Below are 23,808 nucleotides of genomic sequence, written 5' to 3' on the forward strand. Positions count from 1 at the left end.
TCTTCTAATTGTCGTCCGTCTGTACGCGGCACGAGTCTTCCTGGTTTTAACTGATCGCTAATTGGCGCCAGAAGGGAACGTGCCAATTACCACTGTTCAATTAACGCGTGTCATCCCGCGGAAATACTTACCACGTGGGGATGTTTACTAAATAATTAGTCATAGCAATATATATCAGGAAACCGTTCTTAGAACATCATACATTCAAGCATTATCTCTTCGATCAAACCTATTTGTACTCTTAGTATTACAACATATTTCATATTTAAGATCTTATAAAGATACTGTTTTGTTCTTTTCATGTAACGGTGCTAATAATACCCTGAAATAAAGGTACGTTAATATTTCATGTCATTTGTTATCATCTTTGTTATATAATTGTAATAACTTTCTTTAAATGATGTACTCGCTTCTACTTTTCTAGGATCTAGCTGAAGTTACTTATGCGTCCGTGTTGTTTTGTTATAAAGCGATAAAAAGGCCAATTACAAACAATACACAAATTCAACTACAACGTCATAGTATTATTATTTCGGAACTATTCAATTATAGGTATTCACATAAATATATACATTGCGCCGGTGTATAAATATTTAAATCTCTTTTATTCCAGATGCAGCTCACAGATGTCGAGGTTGAGATTGGCGGTGCTGTTGAAACGGTCTCCGTTACCAAGGCGACAACGTGCCGTGACGTCATCAACATGGTCAACGGTGCCGGACAGGACCAATACGCCGTGTTCGAAGCAAGCCGAGGTGTAGAGCGCGTGCTGTCGTCTGATACGAAGGTCCTGAAGCTGGTGCGGTCCTGGGGCGCTCACGCCGGAAGCTACACGCTAACTATTAGACCTAGAGACAAAATCACCTCCAAGGTGGCGTCAATATCACACGCCAAGAAGAAGCTTCAGCGACTTAGGTCTGCCATCTGGAAACATGAGCTTCCCTCCAACAAGAAGCTGCAGACGACAATCCACGATAACTTGGACCGTGATGTCCAGAAGACGTACACTAAGAACATCAGTGTTACACGTGTTACCCCTAGTGGTGTGAGTGGTAAACTGGACATTATGAAGCGGTTCATCCGAGATACAGAGATATTCCACGCCGCCGACGTAGAAGACATGACCATAGACCTTCCGGTCAGAACATGTGGTGATGGTATGGACAGTGGTAGCGGGGATGAGCTCTGGGATGCTACGTGTGTTGTACGTTTTGACATGGATGCCGCCTTCCTATCCGAGGAATGTAGCTCGTCTGACACCAGCGAGCTCAACCAGTGCGTTCTCCCCAACGACAAATTGATGTCAGACTCAGAGAGTGCATTTAGCGATTGCAGTAGCGTGTGTGACTTGGAACGTAACGTATACGACGGAGGTGACGTCAGCAGCGGCTTCTTGACGCGGCTGAGGGCCATGTTTAGTCATGGCGCCCTTGCTGCTTGCGCGGACGACGCTGCGCTTGAGAGTTTCATGAACACCCTGATCGAGACAGGAAGTCTGAGTGACGAGGGCCTGGGCTCCATGGGAAGTGATGTGCTTGTTTGATAATGCCACTGTTTTGATAAATGTTGCTACTGTATATCTATTTATAATGACGTAAACTTGCTCACCATTTATGCCATTCTGTTTTAATTATGTGCTATTAAAATGTTACTGCTTAGAGATGTTGCGTGGTTATTTAAACAAGAAAAATCCTGCAGTGTGTTATATGTTCAGGAGACATATAATGCATAACCCTTGTCGGCGTCAAAAAACACCTTATGATAAATTATAGTTATTAGCCGATCGTCATGAAACTGGGTGACAGTATATGTGAATGCATAATGTCTAAGTCAGATAAATCGATCGAGTTATGATCCCTTTACGTGAAACTATAGTTAGGTATTTGGTATTGTTTAATCACCATGGAACTTGCCGACAACCCGTCATTTTTCAATGCTCATTTAATTTACAGACCTAAACTTCAAATCGTTTATGCCGAACACTTGAATAAGATATTCATTAATCTTTAAATGATTTGAACGCCCAATATAGTTAAATATGTAAGAAGTCCACGTAATTCTTGATCACCCCTCATATATATTTGACAGGTACATAAGTCACATCAACTTAATGGACTTTTGTGACCAGTTTGTAACTTGTTTAATATAGAGCCGGCCTGAATCCAAAGCAGCTTGGAGTGGAAACTAAATGCTCACACCAATCTGTAGAAAACAACATCAACAATACAACCAGATAATAATCTGGAATTATTTTATTCTAAAAAGACAATCATACAGAATGCAATCCAGATTTTTGTTGGTATTCCTCATAGAACTTGATCGTATCCTGGCCAATCCTAGGAGTGACGGTTTCCAGTGCAGACAGGAAATGGCGTTCCTCCACTGACTGGCTCCCGATATCCTCCTGTAGTGCGAACATGGCCGCCTCATGGCACACAGACGCAATCTGTAGACAAACAGACAAACATGTATAGAAGCATTTAAATCAATGGTACCTGTTTATGACAAATATATATTAAGTTGAGTATCGTATTTTAGCATATACATGTATCATTATATGGTTCATAATAATCGAAAATGGCAAGAAAAGTTAGATATCTTATAGCAGAATATGTTCTTCCAAAAATTGTGTGCGGGGGAGGGGGGGGGGCTGGGGGGATTTGTACATCTCTAAATACCTCACCTCTGCGCCAGAGTATCCCTGTGTTCGTTCTGCAAGTGTCTCCGGAGTAACTGCCTCCCCCACTTGCATCTTACGCAAGTGGATCATGAAGATCTGATGACGTGTGGCCAGGTCTGGCAGGGGAACGTACAGCACTCGATCAAAACGACCCGGGCGCATCAGCGCCTGTAAACATTGTAATAACTTTTAGAAATATTAAAGATGCACTCTTACTCCCAAATAAGATGTACCACAATGAAAAGGAAGAATAAAACCCAGTATAGACCAACAATAGACCAACTTTACTTTTATTTAAAGGAGAAATTACTCTTGTGTTACTGGAGTGATTTGTCTGACGATTTGTTTGACCTCGGCATTGTGACTACAAACGTTGTCGGTAAGTGACATGGGGATTGAACAATAACCAAGAACCATCAATTTTCAATCAAAGGGGATACAACTCGATCGATTAATCGTTTAATAAATTATTCCTACAAACATTCATGTTGAATTGCTCCAAAAAAATGTATTTCTGTACTTTCTCCATTCATTGTATTGTATGTTATATGCTATGAACATTGTATAATGTTTTACGCAATAAACTTTTCTCCCACCTCAGATAAGTAGATCCAATAATTTAACCATGCTAGAAGGAATGACGTCACCATTACGTCATATGTACTTCCGTTGTGTGGAAAATTCTCAATAAAAAAAAATGTTCTTATGATTGACAGACATGTTTTCACATGCTCAATACACTGTAAATTAAAAATTTCATTATTCCTGAAACTTTTATACCTTAAGTATATATTCTTGCTTGATTTATCATTTAGAGTAGAGATTAAAGCATAAACCGCTGCCCTATAGTTGAAAGGTCATTTTGGAAGAACTGTCATGGCGGACGGTGCAATTTTTGGAGTTTGTTTTTCAAGTGGAGTGATTTTTCTTAGGAATAACTTGACCCCCTTTTTTATTGGCTTAAAAGGTAATTTAAAGCTTGTACTTTAAGAATATATGTGGTTATCATAGCTGCATTCGCTCTAAATGCCTTTAAATGTTGTCTAAAACTTATAATTTTACATTGAATTATATAGGGAATAACAATGGTGGTGTGTAACCTAGAAATTCTTATCTTGCCCACGGGCGAAGATAAAATGCCCGTATGGAACTCCTTTTTAATTGTCGCCACATTGTAATTACCTCCCTTGTTGAAGACAGTCGTCTGTAGTATCATAGAAACCTTGTCTTGTGGCAATATTTAGAATGCTAATTAACTATTTCTCGCTTCAAATGTCACCACAAAAAAGTTTTCAAGCATATTTCAAGAAATAATGCGCCACTCTACTCCGAACTATTTAAGGGCCGATTTGACTAGTAACATAACCTGAATCGAATCACTGCGAGCATATCCATGACAATCACGAATTATCAAATATCCATACGCATTTACTTTTACTACGCACAAAAGAGTTCCAGCAAAAAATACATATTTACACAATTTTGTTCAACAGAGGTGGGAGAAAAAGCAGTTACCATAGCCGCTTGTGTAAGATAGGTTCATCCCGACCCTCGCGCAGGGTGTTTTGCGGAAACTCGGTAAACCTCGTTTCCGCAAAACACCATGCGCTCGGGTCGGGATGAACCTATCTTACACTCTCAGCCATGGAAGATACTTATAATCGTATCGTATCGTGCTAATAACCACTCAACATCTATATTGAATAACATTTTAATAGCACATTATTAAAACAAAATGACATAAATGGTAAACAAATAACGTCATTATGAATAAATATAGCAACATTTAACAAGAACAATGGCATTGTCAAACAAGCGCATCACTTCCCATCGAGCCAAGGCCCTCGTCACTCATACTTCCTGTCTCGATCAAGGTATTCATAAAACTCTCAAGCGCAGCGTCATCCGCGCACGCAGCAAGATCGCCGTCACTGAATATAGTCCTCATATGCGTCAACATGCCACTGCTGACGTCACATCCATCATACACGTTACGTTCCAAGATACTCGCGCTGCTGCAGTCACTGAATCCACTCTCAGAGTCAGACGTCAATTCGTTATCATGGAGGACGCCCTGGTTGAGCTCGCCGATGTCAGAGAAACTGCTTTCCTCGGATAGGAAGGCAGCGTCCATGTCACAACTTCCAACACACGTAGCATCCCAGAGCTCGTCCCCGCAATTACTGTCCATACCATCACTGCGTGTCCTAGGCGGTAGTTCACTGAAGTCGATACCATCACCACATGTCCTGGCCGGAAGGTCTATGGTCATGTCTTCTACGTCGGCGGCGTGGAATATCTCTGTATCTCGGATGAACCGCTTCATTATGTCCAGTTTACCACTCACACCACTAGGGGGAATACGTGTAACACTGATGTTCTTATTGTACGTCTTTTGGACATCACGGTCCAAGTTATCGTGGAATGTCTTCTGCAGCTTCGATTTAACGGGAAGCTCGTGTCTCAAGATGGCGGACCTCAGTCGAAGAAGCTTCCTCTTGGCTAGAGATATTGACGGCAACTTTGAGGTGACTTTATCTACCGGTCTGAGCCCTAATTGGCGCCAGAAGGGAACGTGCGAACGTGCCAATTACCACTGTTCAATTAACGCGTGTCATCCCGCGGAAATACTTACCACGTGGGGATGTTTACTAAATAATTAGTCATAGCAATATATATTAGGAAACCGTTCTTAGAACATCATACATTCAAGCATTATCTCTTCGATCAAACCTATTTGTACTCTTAGTATTACAACATATTACATATTTAAGATCTTATAAAGATACTGATTTGTTCTTTTCATGTAACGGTGCTAATAATACCCTGAAATAAAGGTACGTTAATATTTCATGTCATTTGTTATCATCTTTGTTATATAATTGTAATAACTTTCTTTAAATGATGTACTCGCTTCTACTTTTCTAGGATCTAGCTGAAGTTACTTATCCATCCGTGTTCTTTTGTTATAAAGCGATAAAAAGGCCAATTACAAACAATACACAAATTCAACTACAACGTCATAGTATTATTATTTCGGAACTATTCAATTATAGGTATTCACATAAATATATACATTGCACCGGTATATAAATATTTTAATCTCTTTTATTCCAGATGCAGCTCACAGATGTCGAGGTTGAGATTGGCGGTGCTGTTGAAACGGTCTCCGTTACCAAGGCGACAACGTGCCGTGACGTCATCAACATGGTCAACGGTGCCGGACAGGACCAATACGCCGTGTTCGAAGCAAGCCGAGGTGTAGAGCGCGTGCTGTCGTCTGATACGAAGGTCCTGAAGCTGGTGCGGTCCTGGGGGGCTCACGCCGGAAGCTACACGCTAACTATTAGACCTAGAGACAAAATCACCTCCAAGGTGGCGTCAATATCACACGCCAAGAAGAAGCTTCAGCGACTTAGGTCTGCCATCTGGAAACATGAGCTTCCCTCCAACAAGAAGCTGCAGACGACAATCCACGATAACTTGGACCGTGATGTCCAGAAGACGTACACTAAGGACATCAGTGTTACACGTGTTCCCCCTAGTGGTGTGAGTGGTAAACTGGACATTATGAAGCGGTTCATCCGAGATACAGAGATATTCCACGCCGCCGACGTAGAAGACATGACCATAGACCTTCCGGTCAGAACATGTGGTGATGGTATGGACAATGGTAGCGGGGATGAGCTCTGGGATGCTACGTGTGTTGTACGTTGTGACATGGATGCCGCTTTCCTTTTCGAAGAATGTAGCTCGTCTGACACCAGTGAGCTCAACCAGTGCGTTCTCCCCAACGACAAATTGATGTCAGACTCAGAGAGTGCATTTAGCGATTGCAGTAGCGTGTGTGACTTGGAACGTAACGTATACGACGGAGGTGACGTCAGCAGCGGCTTCTTGACGCGGCTGAGGGCCATGTTTAGTCATGGCACCCTTGCTGCGTGCGCGGACGACGCTGCGCTTGAGAGTTTCATGAACACCCTGATCGAGACAGGAAGTCAGAGTGACGAGGGCCTGGGCTCCTTGGGAAGTGATGTGCTTGTTTGATAATGCCATTGTTTTGATAAATGTTGCTATATCTATTTATAACGACGTAAACTTGTTCACCATTTATGTCATTCTGTTTTAATTATGTGCTATTAAAATGTTACTGCTTAGAGATGTTGCGTGGTTATTTAAACAAGAAAAATCCTGCAGTCTGTTATATGTTCAGGAGACATATAATGCATGACCCTTGTCGGCGTCAAAAAACACCTTATGATAAATTATAGTTATTAGCCGATCGTCATGAAACTGGGTGACAGTATATGTGAATGCATAATGTCTAAGTCAGATAAATCGATCGAGTTATGATCCCTTTACGTGAAACTATAGTTAGGTCTTTGGTATTGTTCAATCACCATGGAACTTGCCGACAACCCGTCATTTTTCAATGCTCATTTAATTTACAGACCTAAACTTCAAATCGTTTATGCCGAACACTTGAATAAGATATTCATTAATCTTTAAATGATTTGAACGCCCAATATAGTTAAATATGTAAGAAGTCCACGTAATTCTTGATCACCCCTCATATATATTTGACAGGTACATAAGTCACATCAACTTATCAATGGACTTTTGTGACCAGTTTGTAACTTGTTTAATATAGAGCCGGCCTGAATCCAAAGCAGCTTGGAGTGGAAACTAAATGCTCACACCAATCTGTAGAAAACAGCATCAACAATACATCCGGATGTTAATCTGGAATTATTTTATTCTAAAAAGACAATCATACAGAATGCAATCCAGATTTTTGTTGTTATTCCTCATAGAACTTGATCGTATCCTGGTCAATGCTAGGAGTGACGGTTTCCAGTGCAGACAGGAAATGGCGTTCCTCCACTGACTGGCTCCCGATATCCTCCTGTAGTGCGAACATGGCCGCCTCATGGCACACAGACGCAATCTGTAGACAAACAGACAAACACGTATAGAAGCATTAAAATCAATGGTACCTGTTTATGACAAATATATAGTAAGTTGAGTATCGTATTTTAGCATATACATGTATCATTATATGGTTCATAACCACCGAAAATGGCAAGAAAAGTAAGATATCTTAGAGCAGAATATGTTCTTCCAAAAATTGTGAACGGGGGGAGGGGGGGGGGGGGGCTGGGGGATTTGAATATCTCTAAATACCTCACCTCTGCGCCAGAGTATCCCTGTGTTCGTTCTGCAAGTGACTCTGGAGTAACTGCCTCCCCAACCGGCATCTTACGCAAGTGGATCATGAAGATCTGGTGACGTGTGGCCAGGTTTGGCAGGGGAACGTACAGCACTCGATCAAACCGACCCGGACGCATCAGCGCCTGTTAATATTGTAATAACTTTTAGAAATATTAAAGATGCACTCTTACTCCCAAATAAGATGTACCACAATGAAAAGAAAGAATAAAAAACAGTATAGACCAACAATAGACCAACTTTACTTTTATTTAAAGGAGAAATTACTCTTGTGTTACTGGAGTGATTTGTCTGACGATTTGTTTGACCTCGGCATTGTGACTACAAACGTTGTCGGTAAGTGACATGGGGATTGAACAATAACCAAGAACCATCAATTTTCAATCAAAGGGGACATAACTCGATCGATTAATCGTTTAATAAATTATTCCTACAAACATTCATGTTGAATTGCTCCAGAAAATTGTATTTCTGTACTTTCTCCATTCATTGTATTGTATGTTATATGCTATGAACATTGTATAATGTTTTACGCAATAAACTTTTCTCCCACCTCAGATAAGTAGATCCAATAATTTAACCATGCTAGAAGGAATGACGTCACCATTACGTCATATGTACTTCCGTTGTGTGGAAAATTCTCAATAAAAAATGTTCTTATGACTGACAAGACATGTTTTCTCATGCTCAATACACTGTAAATAAAATTTTCATTATTCCTGAAACTTTTATACCTTAAGTATCTATTCTTGCATGATTTATCATTTAGAGTAGAGATTAAAGCATAAACCGCTGCCCTATAGTTGAAAGGTCATTTTGGAAGAACTGTCATGGCGGACGGTGCAATTTTTAGAGTTTGTTATTCAAGTGGAGTGATTTTTCTTAGAAATAAATTGACCCCCCTTTTTTATTGGCTTAAAAGGTAATTTAAAGCTTGTACTTAAAGAATATATGTGGTTATCATAGCCTGCATTCGCTCTAAATGCCTTTAAATGTTGTCTAAAAATTATAATTTTGCATTGAATTATATAGGGAATAACAATGGTGGTGTGTAACCTAGAAATTCTTATCTTGCCCACGGGCGAAGATAAAATGCCCGTATGGAACTCCTTTTTAATTGTCGCCACATTGTAATCACCTCCCTTGTTGAAGACAGTCGGCTGTAGTATCATAGAAACCTTGTCTTGTGGCAATATTTAGAATGCTAATTAACTATTTCTCGCTTCAAATGTCACCATAAAAAAGTTTTCAAGCATATTTCAAGAAATGATGCGCCACTCTACTCCGAACTATTTAAAGACCGATTTGACTAGTAACATAACCTGAATCGAATCACTGCGAGCATATCCATGACAATCACGAATTATCAAATATCCATACGCATTTACTTTTACTACGCACAAAAGAGTTCCAGCAAAAAATACATTTTTACACAATTTTGTTCAACTGAGGTGGGAGAAAAAGCAGTTACCATAGCCGCTTGTGTAAGATAGGTTCATCCCGACCCTCGCGCAGGGTGTTTTGCGGAAACTCGGTAAACCTCGTTTCCGCAAAACACCATGCGCTCGGGTCGGGATGAACCTATCTTACACTCTCAGCCATGGAAGATACTTATAATCGTATCGTATCGTGCTAATAACCACTCAACATCTATATTGAATAACATTTTAATAGCACATTATTAAAACAAAATGACATAAATGGTAAACAAATAACGTCATTATGAATAAATATAGCAACATTTAACAAGAACAATGGCATTGTCAAACAAGCGCATCACTTCCCATCGAGCCAAGGCCCTCGTCACTCATACTTCCTGTCTCGATCAAGGTATTCATAAAACTCTCAAGCGCAGCGTCATCCGCGCACGCAGCAAGATCGCCGTCACTGAATATAGTCCTCATATGCGTCAACATGCCACTGCTGACGTCACATCCATCATACACGTTACGTTCCAAGATACTCGCGCTGCTGCAGTCACTGAATCCACTCTCAGAGTCAGACGTCAATTCGTTATCATGGAGGACGCCCTGGTTGAGCTCGCCGATGTCAGAGAAACTGCTTTCCTCGGATAGGAAGGCAGCGTCCATGTCACAACTTCCAACACACGTAGCATCCCAGAGCTCGTCCCCGCAATTACTGTCCATACCATCACCGCGTGTCCTAGGCGGTAGTTCACTGAAGTCGATACCATCACCACATGTCCTGACCGGAAGGTCTATGGTCATGTCTTCTACGTCGGCGGCGTGGAATATCTCTGTATCTCGGATGAACCGCTTCATTATGTCCAGTTTACCACTCACACCACTAGGGGGAATACGTGTAACACTAATGTTCTTATTGTACGTCTTTTGGACATCACGGTCCAAGTTATCGTGGAATGTCTTCTGCAGCTTCGATTTAACGGGAAGCTCGTGTCTCAAGATGGCGGACCTCAGTCGAAGAAGCTTCCTCTTGGCTAGAGATATTGACGGCAACTTTGAGGTGACTTTATCTACCGATCTGATCTTTAGTGTGTAGCTTCCGGCGTGAGCGCCCCAGGACCGGACCAGCTTCACGATCCTTGTATCAGACGCTATCACCCGCTCAACACCACGGCTCGACTCGAACAACGCGTACTGGGCCTTTCCAACACTGGTGGTCATGTTGATGACGTCACGACACGTGATCGCCTTGGTAACGGAGACCGTTACAACGGCCGCGCCAATCTCAACCTCGACATCTGTGAGCTGCATCTGAAAGAAAAAGGAGACAGTTTATATACCGGTGCATTAACAAGTAGATATGTGTATGCCACTATCATTTTTAGTAATCCTGTCAGAATAACCAGACGTTATAGTAACATCTTTTTATTGTCTGTTATTACCTCGTTATCGCTTTATTCCGAAATTACATGGGGGAATAAGTAACTTCAGCTTAAAGCAAAGAAAACATTTGTTGAAGGCAGTGATTATAATTGCATAATCATGATGATCAAAAATCACATGAAATGTCAACGTACCTTTATTTCAGAGAATTATTGGCACCGTTGCTAAAAATAGAAACAGTATCTTTATAAGATCTTAAATATGTAATCTGGTGTATTACTAAGAGTACGACTAGGTTTGATCGAAGAGATAATGCTTGAATGTATGATGTTTCAAAAACGGTTTCCTAATATATATTGCTATGACTAAATTAAGTAAACATCCCCACGTGGTAAGTATTTCCGCGGGATGACACGCGTTAATTGAACAGTGGTAATTGGCACGTTCCCTTCTGGCGCCAATTAGGGATCAGTTAAAGCCAGGAAGACTCGTGTCGCGTACAGACAGTCGAAAATTAGCCGATCCCTAAGTGTGAAGAGTGCTGGTTTAAATGATTGCTCATTAACTTACTGACTAATTCACTGATTATTGAACGTTTTGATTTAGAAATTATGTTTGTCTCAAACAGACGAATATTAGTACCTCTTGTAAAAAATACAAACACATTTGTAAAGCGGAAAAAGTATGGTTCAATATTCGTATGCGCTTCACACAGTTCATGCGCAGTACTATACTAGGCTATATATAGTCATTTACACATAAAATCAGGTAGAGTCTTCAATCATAAAACAGTCCAAACAAATAAGTTTACAGTTCCTTTAGGCTTGTATTTACTAACATCTGCTTTAGCTGAATATTTTTCAGTTGCTGTTTGTTCATAAATGTAAGTAAAATAAGTCGACGTCCAGAAATAATAAAATATGTGAGTGAGTCCCTTTAAAAGGTAACATGTAAGTGTACCACTCTATAATTGTATATGAGTGACTGTACTCACTATACGTCACTTTTTGCAAAAAGTATTGAGAAGAAAAAAAAAGTTTTTCGATTTTTAGTAACAGTGATCTTAAACCCGCTTACCTTAAGTGCACCCTAAGGCACATAACCACATACGCTTGCTCGAGCCAAGTTTCAATACTAAACGTTTCGCCTCATGTTATTGAGGGAAAAAGTTTTTCAATTTGTTAAACAGTGACTTTGCCGCCACAGAACCTAAATTCAATCCCAAGAAACTTCTCCTTATGCGCTTGTTACATAACTGCTTTCAACAGTATTCGTCAATTCAGGTGTTACTAAGGCGATTCATCATAAACGCGATCAAGGTCAAAGTTTAAGATTTAGGTCAAGGCCAGGGAGTCATATGTTTGCCGTTTTTAAAGATGACTTGCCCTTTCAGCAAAAGTAATCTTGTAAAAGTTTCAAAATGCATAATAATTTTAAAAGAAAGTTCGAACAATCTATCTCGAAGCCATTTTTTAATTTTGTTCCAAATACATATCATTACTAAGGGTACTAATTTTCGTCTGTTTGAGAGCATGATTTTAAAAACAAAGCTTTTAAAACGTTCAATTATCAGAGATTTTTTCAATAAGTTTATAAGCAATCATTGGAACAGCATTTTCACACTTATGGTATTGTCTTCTAATTGTCGTCCGTCTGTACGCGGCACGAGTCTTCCTGGTTTTAACTGATCGCTAATTGGCGCCAGAAGGGAACGTGCCAATTACCACTGTTCAATTAACGCGTGTAATCCCGCGGAAATACTTACCACGTGGGATGTTTACTAAATAATTAGTCATAGCAATATATATCAGGAAACCGTTCTTAGAACATCATACATTCAAGCATTATCTCTTCGATCAAACCTATTTGTACTCTTAGTATTACAACATATTTCATATTTAAGATCTTATAAAGATACTGTTTTGTTCTTTTCATGTAACGGTGCTAATAATACCCTGAAATAAAGGTACGTTAATATTTCGTGTCATTTGTTATCATCTTTGCTATATGATTGTAAATACTTTCTTTAAATGATGTACTCGCTTCTACTTTTCTAGGATCTAGCTGAAGTTACTTATCCATCCGTGTTGTTTTGTTATAAAGCGATAAAAAGGCCAATTACAAACAATACACAAATTCAACTACAACGTCATAGTATTATTATTTCGGAACTATTCAATTATAGGTATTCACATAAATATATACATTGCACCGGTATATAAATATTTAAATCTCTTTTATTCCAGATGCAGCTCACAGATGTCGAGGTTGAGATTGGCGATGCTGTTGAAACGGTCTCCGTTACCAAGGCGACAACGTGCCGTGACGTCATCAATATGGTCAACGGTGCCGGACAGGACCAATACGCCGTGTTCGAAGCAAGCCGAGGTGTAGAGCGCGTGCTGTCGTCTGATACGAAGGTCTAGAAGCTGGTGCGGTCCTGGGGCGCTCACGCCGGAAGCTACACGCTAACTATTAGACCTAGAGACAAAATCACCTCCAAGGTGGCGTCAATATCACACGCCAAGAAGAAGCTTCAGCGACTTAGGTCTGCCATCTGGAAACATGAGCTTCCCTCCAACAAGAAGCTGCAGACGACAATCCACGATAACTTGGACCGTGATGTCCAGAAGACGTACACTAAGAACATCAGTGTTACACGTGTTCCCCCTAGTGGTGTGAGTGGTAAACTGGACATTATGAAGCGGTTCATCCGAGATACAGAGATATTCCACGCCGCCGACGTAGAAGACATGACCATAGACCTTCCGGTCAGAACATGTGGTGATGGTATGGACAGTGGTAGCGGGGATGAGCTCTGGGATGCTACGTGTGTTGTACGTTGTGACATGGATGCCGCCTTCCTATCCGAGGAATGTAGCTCGTCTGACACCAGTGAGCTCAACCAGTGCGTTCTCCCCAACGACAAATTGATGTCAGACTCAGAGAGTGCATTTAGCGATTGCAGTAGCGTGTGTGACTTGGAACGAAACGTTTACGATGGAGGTGACGTCAGCAGCGGCTTCTTGACGCGGCTGAGGGCCATGTTTAGTCATGGCGACCTTGCTGCTTGCGCGGACGACGCTGCGCTTGAGAGTTTCATGAACACCCTGATCGAGACAGGAAGTCTGAGTGACGAGGGCCTGGGCTCCATGGGAAGTGATGTGCTTGTTTGATAATGCCACTGTTTTGATAAATGTTGCTACTGTATATCTATTTATAATGACGTAAACTTGCTCACCATTTATGCCATTCTGTTTTAATTATGTGCTATTAAAATGTTACTGCTTAGAGATGTTGCGTGGTTGTTTAAACAAGAAAAATCCTGCAGTCTGTTATATGTTCAGGAGACATATAATGCATAACCCTTGTCGGCGTCAAAAAACACCTTATGATAAATTATAGTTATTAGCCGATCGTCATGAAACTGGGTGACAGTATATGTGAATGCATAATGTCTAAGTCAGATAAATCGATCGAGTTATGATCCCTTTACGTGAAACTATAGTTAGGTATTTGGTATTGTTCAATCACCATGGAACTTGCCGACAACCCGTCATTTTTCAATGCTCATTTAATTTACAGACCTAAACTTCAAATCGTTTATGCCGAACACTTGAATAAGATATTCATTAATCTTTAAATGATTTGAACGCCCAATATAATTAAATATGTAAGAAGTCCACCAAATTCTTGATCACCCCTCATATATATTTGACAGGTACATAAGTCACATCAACTTAATGGACTTTTGTGACCAGTTTGTAACTTGTTTAATATAGAGCCGGTGTAACGTTGTAAAGTGACCCCCATAGAATAATGACCCCCCGGTCATTATTTTATATAAAATAATGACCCCCGGTCATTATTTTATATAAAATATTGACCGGGGGGTCATTATATTATGACTGGGGGGTCATTATATTATGACTCCTCACACGTAGAAAAATGACCCCTCACGTAGAAATGTGACCCCCTATAGAATAAGGACCCCCCCCCCCAATCCAAACCTTGACCTAACCTATCTAAGGTACACTTGCACAACATAATTATCTTCATCCATAGACATCGGAGGAGAGATGGCACCCGTCCGTGCATGCGTCCATACTGCACGTTTTTTTTTTGACCGCAGTTAGATGGAATTGATCCAAGCTTCAGGGATTACCACTACCGATGCCTATTTGTGTGGAAAGAAAAAATGGTTAAAGTCTCCGACCGAGAATCACTTGCCCCTCACCGTTGTGAGTTCGACGCCTACCAGGGTCGTGTATGGGTGACAGGCATACAAACTGTGCGCTGCTCAGTTTATCATTTAAAACATAGGCGATGGACTGCATAGGAACGTTCCATCAACAAAATACGCAACTACTTGTTGTAATTTACGGCCTGTTTGAATATCAACAATCAAAAATATTTATAATCACAGAACTAGCTAGTTTTCAGGGGGCGAGGGTGGCTGGATTTCAATCTAGTATCGTTGGACTTCTTACCAGAACTCGTCTAATCCTGATCTGATGTAACATACTTCGATAGCTTCCTCGCCTAAGAATCGAATCTGTGCAACTGGATTAGGAGTCAACTATATAAACCTCTCTGCGATTGAAATTAAATAATTATTAATTATACAAGCAGAATCACTGTAAGTGCACTGTAAGTGACAAGTGTTTGTTAGTGATTTGAATCATTTTCGTAGTCATCAAAGTTGTATAGTGATTAAACGTCCCACACAGATTAATGGAACTAGCAATGATGAATGACTTAAAAATATTATCCCTTTTTTCTTTTCATGACCATTCGAAAAGTGGTTTTAGAAATCATTTAGCACAAAAAGGATAAGCAATTCATGCAAAAGATCTGAGTTACAGGTTAATTACAGCAACCTCTTATTATCATAAATGTTCTTTCTTCCCCAGGACTGTGTACCATTGGAACAACCTACCACTTACTGTTGCCCTCCTCCCTACCCCTGAGCAGTTCAGTGCAGCTATATTTAAGAAATGAACGCCTTCTCGCGTCGGTTCACGATTATATGAATACAACAAGTCTCGTGCATAGTTCGTAAACCCCGAAGGGGTTTACGTTAACTATGCACGCTACTTGTTGTATTCATATACCCGTTGAACTATAGCGAGAAGGCGTTCATTTCTTATATTTATATTATCATTTATATTATTTCTACTTATATCAAAAGAATAATAGTCGATTTATTGGATTATCTTCTAAGAAAATCGATTGCATCTTATTAACACGACGATCGCGTCCGTTATTCGGAAGAGCGGTGGCCAGCCCATATGACGTCACGGAGACTTGTTTATTTCGTATGTGCCAATCAGATTGCGTGACGAAATATCTCGCTCATTTTTTGAAGGAATTTAACATTAACTTGAGATATATTTTAACCTTAATTAGAAGACGTGTCGCGCACACCACCCAGATCCGCTCGTCAAAGGTCAAGGTCACACTTGGAGTCGGCGCAAAATCCGTGTCCGGAGCATAACTTCTATATGGATGGAGGGATTTTAATATAATTTGGCATAAATGTTCTCCATGGCAAGGCGGTGTGTCGCGCGAAAAAATTATGTCTCTGTGGCAAAGGTCAAGGTCACACTTAGAGGTCAAATGTCAAATAACAAGTTCAAGGTTACATAGACCTTAAAACTGAAAACGGTTTCCGCTCAATAACTTAATTATTGTTCAACCTTCAGCTGCCAAACCTGATAGGATGATCACCCATATTGAGTAAATGACCCCTATTGTTTTTGGGGTCACAATATCAAAGGTCAAGGTCATTATCATTCTTTCATCTTCACAAATGTCCATTATGAATCTTTCTGTGAAAATTTAAACCTACAAAGCGGGCTCGACATCTGCCCGTGGGCATGCAGAATGTATTTCTAGTTAACCCTTTTAAACATTCTTTTAAATCTTTTTAAACTACTCTTTAAACCTTCTTGCGATTTTGACGCGCAACCATGTCTACGTCCCCGGGGGTGTTTGACATTACCGGAAGACAGACAGACAGACGGACGGACGGACAAACGGACAGACGGACGGACATACTTCTAATTTTGACCTAATATGACTCAGTTTTAAACTCACTCGAATTAACTAGCATTCTGACCAAATTTTATAAAGATTCATATAAAAATGTGGCCTCTAGAGTGTTTTTACTTTTGTGTGAATATAGATACGGGTCTTGGTAGCATTATCGTTGAATTTGCTAGATCTGATTTTATCACATGACATCGCTTGTTTTTCATGTAATATAATCATTACGAATTTCTTTATATTTAACACGTGTAATATAACTTTGACGTGACTCATTTCCGCCAATACATTCCATATAGAAAAAAGGCGTGAAAAGCGTGCGTACTCATAGCGTTAAAAAGGGTTTATTTTATATGTTTTATTTTTATGTTTTAAGTCATGTGATAAAACGAATCTCACATTCGTTGTCAAAAAATATAATATTTTATTAAACTCGTTCAAGAAAATGTTATAAAGCTCGCCCGAGGCTCGCTATGTAACATTTTCTTGAGCTCGTTTAATAAAATCTTATATCATATGACAACTCATGTGAGATCCTATATATCCGTGGTTCGGGAGTGTTGTTCGGTATATAATAAGGACAATTTCATAAACGAAAGGACTTTTTATTTAAAACTGTATGGAATATAGAGGCGAATCCAACAAAACGTCCCAGGGTGTTGACCTGTGCTTTGGTAAAACTACATGTCACATATGTTTATATCTTAAGCTATTATTTTAGTTAGTAAATCACACAAGGTATATTTAGCACGCATTGTTATGCTCATCAGATGCAATATGTTAAACCAAATTTAGCATAAATTGTATCGTTCTCCACTGAGTTGTTGATTTATTCTTGCACGTGTCACTTATCAATTAAGTATGTTTTCGACATCGCTCCAGTCACATACTATATTGAAAATATTTGCATCCACCTCGTCAGATAACCCACGCAGCCCTTCTACATTGTAAGGCGTGTTAGTAAAAGCCTTCACATATACAGTCTTTACACTTTTGTCAAGTTTTAATAGCAAGGCTTCGTCTGCGTAACAATTCACTAAAGCAGCATCTAATATGTCATCACTTATAAGGGCGTGGTATCTTTCTGGAATGTGGTTCCGAATTCGTTTGTATGGCTTTCTTGAGAACTCTTCGCCATCTACCTCTAGCACCGGGACAAAATGGTCGCTGGAATTCTGAATGTACACTGCTCGACCCCTTAAATTACCACCAATGAGGCCTAACGGTTTGTATTCTAACCAACGCCACTGTTCCTTACTGCCATACTGTGAATAAACATACACAACGCTTCTGGTGAGAGTTGCAAAAGCAAATATCTCCACTTCTGTTCCCCAAGTGTTTTCGGAGGCCATCATTGACGTGTCTAGATATCTGGAAACCGAATCACGTGTAATGCCTTTCATTAGAGTTTCGTTTTCTTTCATGAAGTCAACAATCGCTTGCCTTATCAAGCTATGGTGTGTTTGTACGCCAAAAACTAAATAACTGAATGTTCTAAACAAACAATTGCCATCCCCACGCATGTTTACAGTTTTAGTAGGTTTGGCGTCTCGTCGTATATATTTGTCTGGACCGGATGCATACGTGTTTTTGACTGCCGACTTAAATACACTCGAGATTTGTTCCTGCCATTCTTGATTAGATGGTCTGAATTGAAATGGTTGGGGTTCTTGATTAGTAGATTCTGTAGAATTGGTAGGTTGTGTTGCAACATCTTCTCGCGATACTCTTCTCTTTTTTGGAGGGAGATTGCAGTCGTCAGATTTATCGTTTCTTTTTGCAGGTCTTTCAAACGCTTTCTCGTTTGCTTGGGTTCCTGTTTCTTTGTTTATTAGACTGTGGTCATCTTTTGGACCTTCAGTTGGTCGCTTTTCTGTGTTATCTGTAGCAGCATCGTCATTACTCTGCCTATAGCGATTCAGTCTGTTCCCACTTACACTTGTTTTCATTCCTTCTAGGAAATAAGTGCCTTTTCCAGTTACTTTTGTTATTTTGAATGGTCCTTTCCATTTTAGACCCAATTTCCCTCCTTTTCTCGTCAATTTTCTGGTGTTATGAAGAAGGACTTGGTCGCCGACTTCAAAACCTGCTGTATCGTCTTTAGGTAGTGAAGAATCGTAATATTTCTTCTGCTTCGATTGTGCCGTTTTAATATTGGACGATGCTTCTTTTCTGTTGCACGACAGTTTAATGAACGAGTCTATTCTTTCCTTTAGTGACAATTCAGAGTCTTGGTTATCATCCGATTGCATTGCTAAGTCTAGTTCTATTGGTAAGCGTGCGTGCCTTCCAAACACAAGATAGAATGGTGTTTGTTTCGTCGACTCATGTTTAGACGTTCTATAGGCAAACAGTACGTATGGTAACTTAATGTCCCAATTTTTCTGCGACAAATCTACACTGTGCACAAGCATATCGCACAAAGTCCTGTTAAATCTTTCAGTATGTCCTCCTGTTTGTGGGTGATATGCTGATGCAATTCTATGTTCTATCCCAAACTGCTTGCAAAACTTTTCATTCAAGTCGTTGCAGAATTCTCTCCCCTGATCCGTTATTAATACGCTGGGGCAACCATGTGTCGTGACAAACTTTGTGAATACTGATAGTACAGTTTCAGATGACTTGTCTGGAATCCCTTCTGCCTCTACCCATTTTGTCAAATATTCTGTTATAACGACAATGTACTTGTTTCCTGAAATGTATAAATGTAAGCATTTTACAATACTTATTTTAATCAACGATGCATTGTCAAAGACAATACTAGTATATCCCCAGCCGATAGATGTTTCTTTTCAAGTTTGAGTTTGCATAGAAACTAGAATTTCATTCTGCATGTCTACGGGCCAGCATCGCAGTTTTAAGATGTTGCATAAAAATTCCCTCATGCATATAGGATATCCTCTAGAAAAGCACTTCTAATGACCTCTGTTATCTTTACCTTTAACTGGAGACCTGGTTGATGCGTGCGACACTAGATCTCATGGTAGTTAACATTTGTGTGAAGTTATAGTAAAAAAAATCTCTTCATGCAGTTACCAGATATGCCCTGCACAAGCATTTATCAGTGATCTCTAAGAAGACCTTTACCTTTGACCCATAAACCCAGTTCATGCGCGCAGAACTAGAACTCATGGAGGTGATCACTTGTGTGAAGTTTTTACAGAAATTCCTCCATTTTCATTCAAATTGGAGTTATGGTCCGTAAAAATCAGGACGGACACATGCACGCACATATAGCGAACATCAAAACCTGGCGACTAAGGGTCGAGTTCACCGAAGGTGGGCTCGACAAAAATGGAAGGAAAATAAAAAAGCACTACTCTGTTTCTTAATAATATCTTTCTCAAGTTTACAGTTGATATGTTCTATACAAACTACTTTAAGAAAAAAATCCCCCATTCATTTCGCTTGAAAATTGCAAATTGCTAGTCAAATGCTATAACTCTTAAAAAAAATAATTGAAATCTGGCCAATAGTCTTCAAGAAATAGCCCGGAAACAAAATTTGGACGGACGGACAGACGGGACAGACGGACGGAGGGCAATCCTATCTCGGTTACACCGGTAGGGGAGTTCCATAAAAAAATTCAATGTACTTTTGGAGATATAGTGGAATCCAGTTAGGTTAAAGATGTGTTGAATGTTTTTTAAAGCAGACAGACAGACGGACGCAAAAACGAAAAAAATAAATAAATAAAAAGACGTGCATAATCTCCATATTGCCCTTTATCACTATTCCAAGTTTCATGAATTTTTTTTAAGTATTTTGAAGATATCGCGGGATCCAGATTTTCGGACGGACGGACGGACAGACGGACGGACGGACAGACTGACGGAGGGCATTCCTATAGTCCTCGTAGGGGACTAATAAGCCTGATCATATTTGACTGACAGGTCATAAACAGCTGGTACATTGACATATCAGCTGGCAACCGTCGACGGCGTTTAAGTTACAGAACTATCAAAATTTAATTTAATAAACTATGGTTTTCCCGTAAAAATACAGAACTATCAAAATTTAATTTAATAAACTATGGTTTTCCCGTAAAAATACGACATATATTTACAGTGCTTAAAAAGAAATGCAGTTGCTTTCGCACATGGCCCTGTTTCACATGGGCGGTCGCTTTGCTTGTAACTAATCGTAAACTGCGTAAAATCTATTTCAGTTTACCACCACTCAACAGGTGCATTACCGATACGTCTCTACCGCTCCAGTAACTAAAAATCTCAAGTTAAACTGACTACAATGTATTACAACGTTTCAAATGAGTACGGTGGTACAGAGGTGAAATACCCAGTAGGTTGTTTTCCACCATCATTTAGCATTAACTTCACCGTCAAACCACGTGAAGACTGGACATGGTGATTTTATCAATATAAGTATATTGTAACTTAGCAAACTGATCCTTATAGAAATATGAGTCGCATCATTACTTTTATGCATAATAGTGACTAAAAATGAGCAGTGCAACCGTTGGTACTATGTGAAGGGCGTTTTCTATGTGTAGGGGAGATGTAAAATTATGACCCCCAGTCACAGTTTATGACCGGGGGCACAATATTATGACTCTGCCTCACACAGAAAATAACCCTCATATAGTGGTTTGTGTGAGACTCATTTTCCTATGTGTGGAGGAGTCGTAATATTATGACCCCCGGTCACAGTATTATGACCCCCCGGTCATAGTATTATGACCCCCGGTCACAGTATTATGACCCCCGGTCATAGTATTATGACCCCCGGTCATAGTATTATGACCCCCAGTCATAGTATTATTACGGGGGTCATAACATTATTATGCCCTGTGGTGCCGCATAGCGGTGTTGCCGCATAAAGGTGGTCGGACTCGTTTATGCGGTGATTTTCAACGCATATAGAGGGTGACCACCTTTATGCGGCGACATGCCACGCATAAAACAACTAGATATGTGTCCATAGGACACTGGTGCACCCCTACATGATGCTTAGTAACATGTTATATCATTTGATCTTTAGCGCATATTAAGTTTGTCTTAAAAAGGTTGTTGTGCTCAAGCATGAAGAAAACTAATAAATAAATAGCAAAGTTTTAGTCACTTTTGGGAAATTTCAAACTTTAAAGTCCCATAAGGCTTTTATTTTTATGTTAAAAATGGGTTTAACATTTGTCTAAATAGGGAATGTCAACAATAAAACGTAAAGAAACACTCACTTTTAATTATCCTACATGTAAACATATAGTAAAAAGAATTAAGGGAGGTAATAAAATATTTTGTTTTCCTTATAATGCTTATTGGATATACAAATCTGTTAAAAAGCTTTAAGAAAACAGTTATTTCTTATATAATTTAACTTGAAAAATATATAATTTCTTTAGTATACTTTAGTCACAAAAATAGTGGCAGCCACTCCAAACACAAAGGCCTTATGAGGCTTTAAATTTGAAGGTCAAGGTCATTCAGAGGCCAAGGTTATCTTCATATTAATTTTTTGAAGGTCCAGTTCAAAGCTTTGTTGTGTTCAAATATGAAATTAATAAGTATATTAATACCAAAATTATTACTTCACAAATATTTCCTTATATAATGTATAGTGAATAAAACAACAAAGGGCCATAATTCTGCTAAGACTAAACGCAGCAAAAATTCCTGTCTGTACGATCATCAACATATTAAGGTTGATCATCTGTGAAAGTTTGAACAAAATCCCCCAAGCGGTGTAGGAGGAGTTGCGTTCACAATTTTTTTTCCATATATAATGTATAGTGAATAAAACATCAAAAGGCCATAATTTTGCTAAAACCAATCACAGCCAAAATTCCTGTCTTTACGATCATCTACACATTAAGGTTGATCATCTGTGAAAGTTTGAACAAAATCCACCAAGCGGTGTAGGAGAAGTTGCGTTCACAATTTTTTTCCCTATATAATGTATAGTGAATAAAATATGCCCCCACTTAAGATGGAATGACCTTCGGAACTTAAGACTTTTTCAGAGGAAGAGAGAGTGAGTACATAAAACTAGATCCTGGTCTGGTTGAAACTTCATAGAAGTAACTAGTAATTATCGTTTATGTTTTAATGGGTTTCTTTATGCGGCGAAAGGGGGCCTTTCTGCCGCCTAAACATGCCCTCTGCATGCGTTGAAAATCGCCGCATAATTTTGTTTGACCATCTTTATGCAGCAACACCGCTATGCGGCACCACAATGCCCCGACATATATTGTCTACGAGTCAAAGTCACCAGGGTCTACCAAAGCAGCCCAACAAACCGACAGACAAAACTTACCCTGATAAGAGGTTTCTAGAGGACCTATAAGGTCCATGCCCACTTGCTTGAAAGCCTCGGCGGGAACTGTGATAGGTCGCAGTGGCTTCTTTGCTTTCTTCAGGTTCACCTTTCTTTGACAGTTGTCGCAGTTCTGTATAAACGTGTGTACATCTTCGAAACATCCTTTCCAGTAAAACCTAGTCGAAATCTTTTCCCATCTGAAACAAAGCAAACATAACTATTAGTCCAGATAAGTTACCAAAATACAGTCAACCTTGCCTTAGCGACTCACTGATTTAGACAACTTCCTGCCGTATACGACCCTGTTTACGACCGCCTGACGTAAAAAAATCTATATAAAGTCACTGACTGAATTAAAAGACTCCCTGTCTGACGCCACAAACGACCGTAATGTTTGCACCCCGTGATGATAATATGGCTTAATTAAACGAATTTCATGCATTTTTCAGTCATTAACATATAGCGCTTCGGATCTTGGATTTCTTACCAGCGTGTTAACTTTACTGTGTGCTATGGCAAAAATGTTTATTTTTCTCTTTTATTATCTGAGTTAAGTCAATTTAACCATAACTTCTAATATGTCCAAAATTGGACGATCTGTGGATGCACGAGTTCATTTTATATAATCCGTACGAACAACTTTTCTTGTGAGAAAATCGAATTGGAGCTACCAACCTAATTAAAATTTCGAAATTTCAAAATCCCTGCTCCTTTTAGTATTACCAAACAATAATAAAATATGATGGAAATATAATCTCATATAAACCTATC

The 23,808-nt window shown here is 39.6% G+C and overlaps 1 long non-coding RNA gene across 1 annotated transcript; it reads right to left on the minus strand.

Moving 5' to 3' along the window:
- Positions 1 to 2,237: 2,237 nt before the first annotated feature.
- On the minus strand, positions 2,238 to 2,734 carry LOC128226468 (uncharacterized). Its single transcript, XR_008259682.1, has 2 exons — positions 2,684 to 2,734; positions 2,238 to 2,446 (listed from the first exon to the last, which is right to left on the minus strand). It is a non-coding gene; the product is annotated as an uncharacterized LOC128226468 (long non-coding RNA).
- Positions 2,735 to 23,808: the final 21,074 nt, after the last annotated feature.

Source organism: Mya arenaria, chromosome 3 (assembly GCF_026914265.1).
Source record: "Mya arenaria isolate MELC-2E11 chromosome 3, ASM2691426v1".
Classification (NCBI taxonomy): Eukaryota; Metazoa; Mollusca; class Bivalvia; order Myida; family Myidae; genus Mya; species Mya arenaria.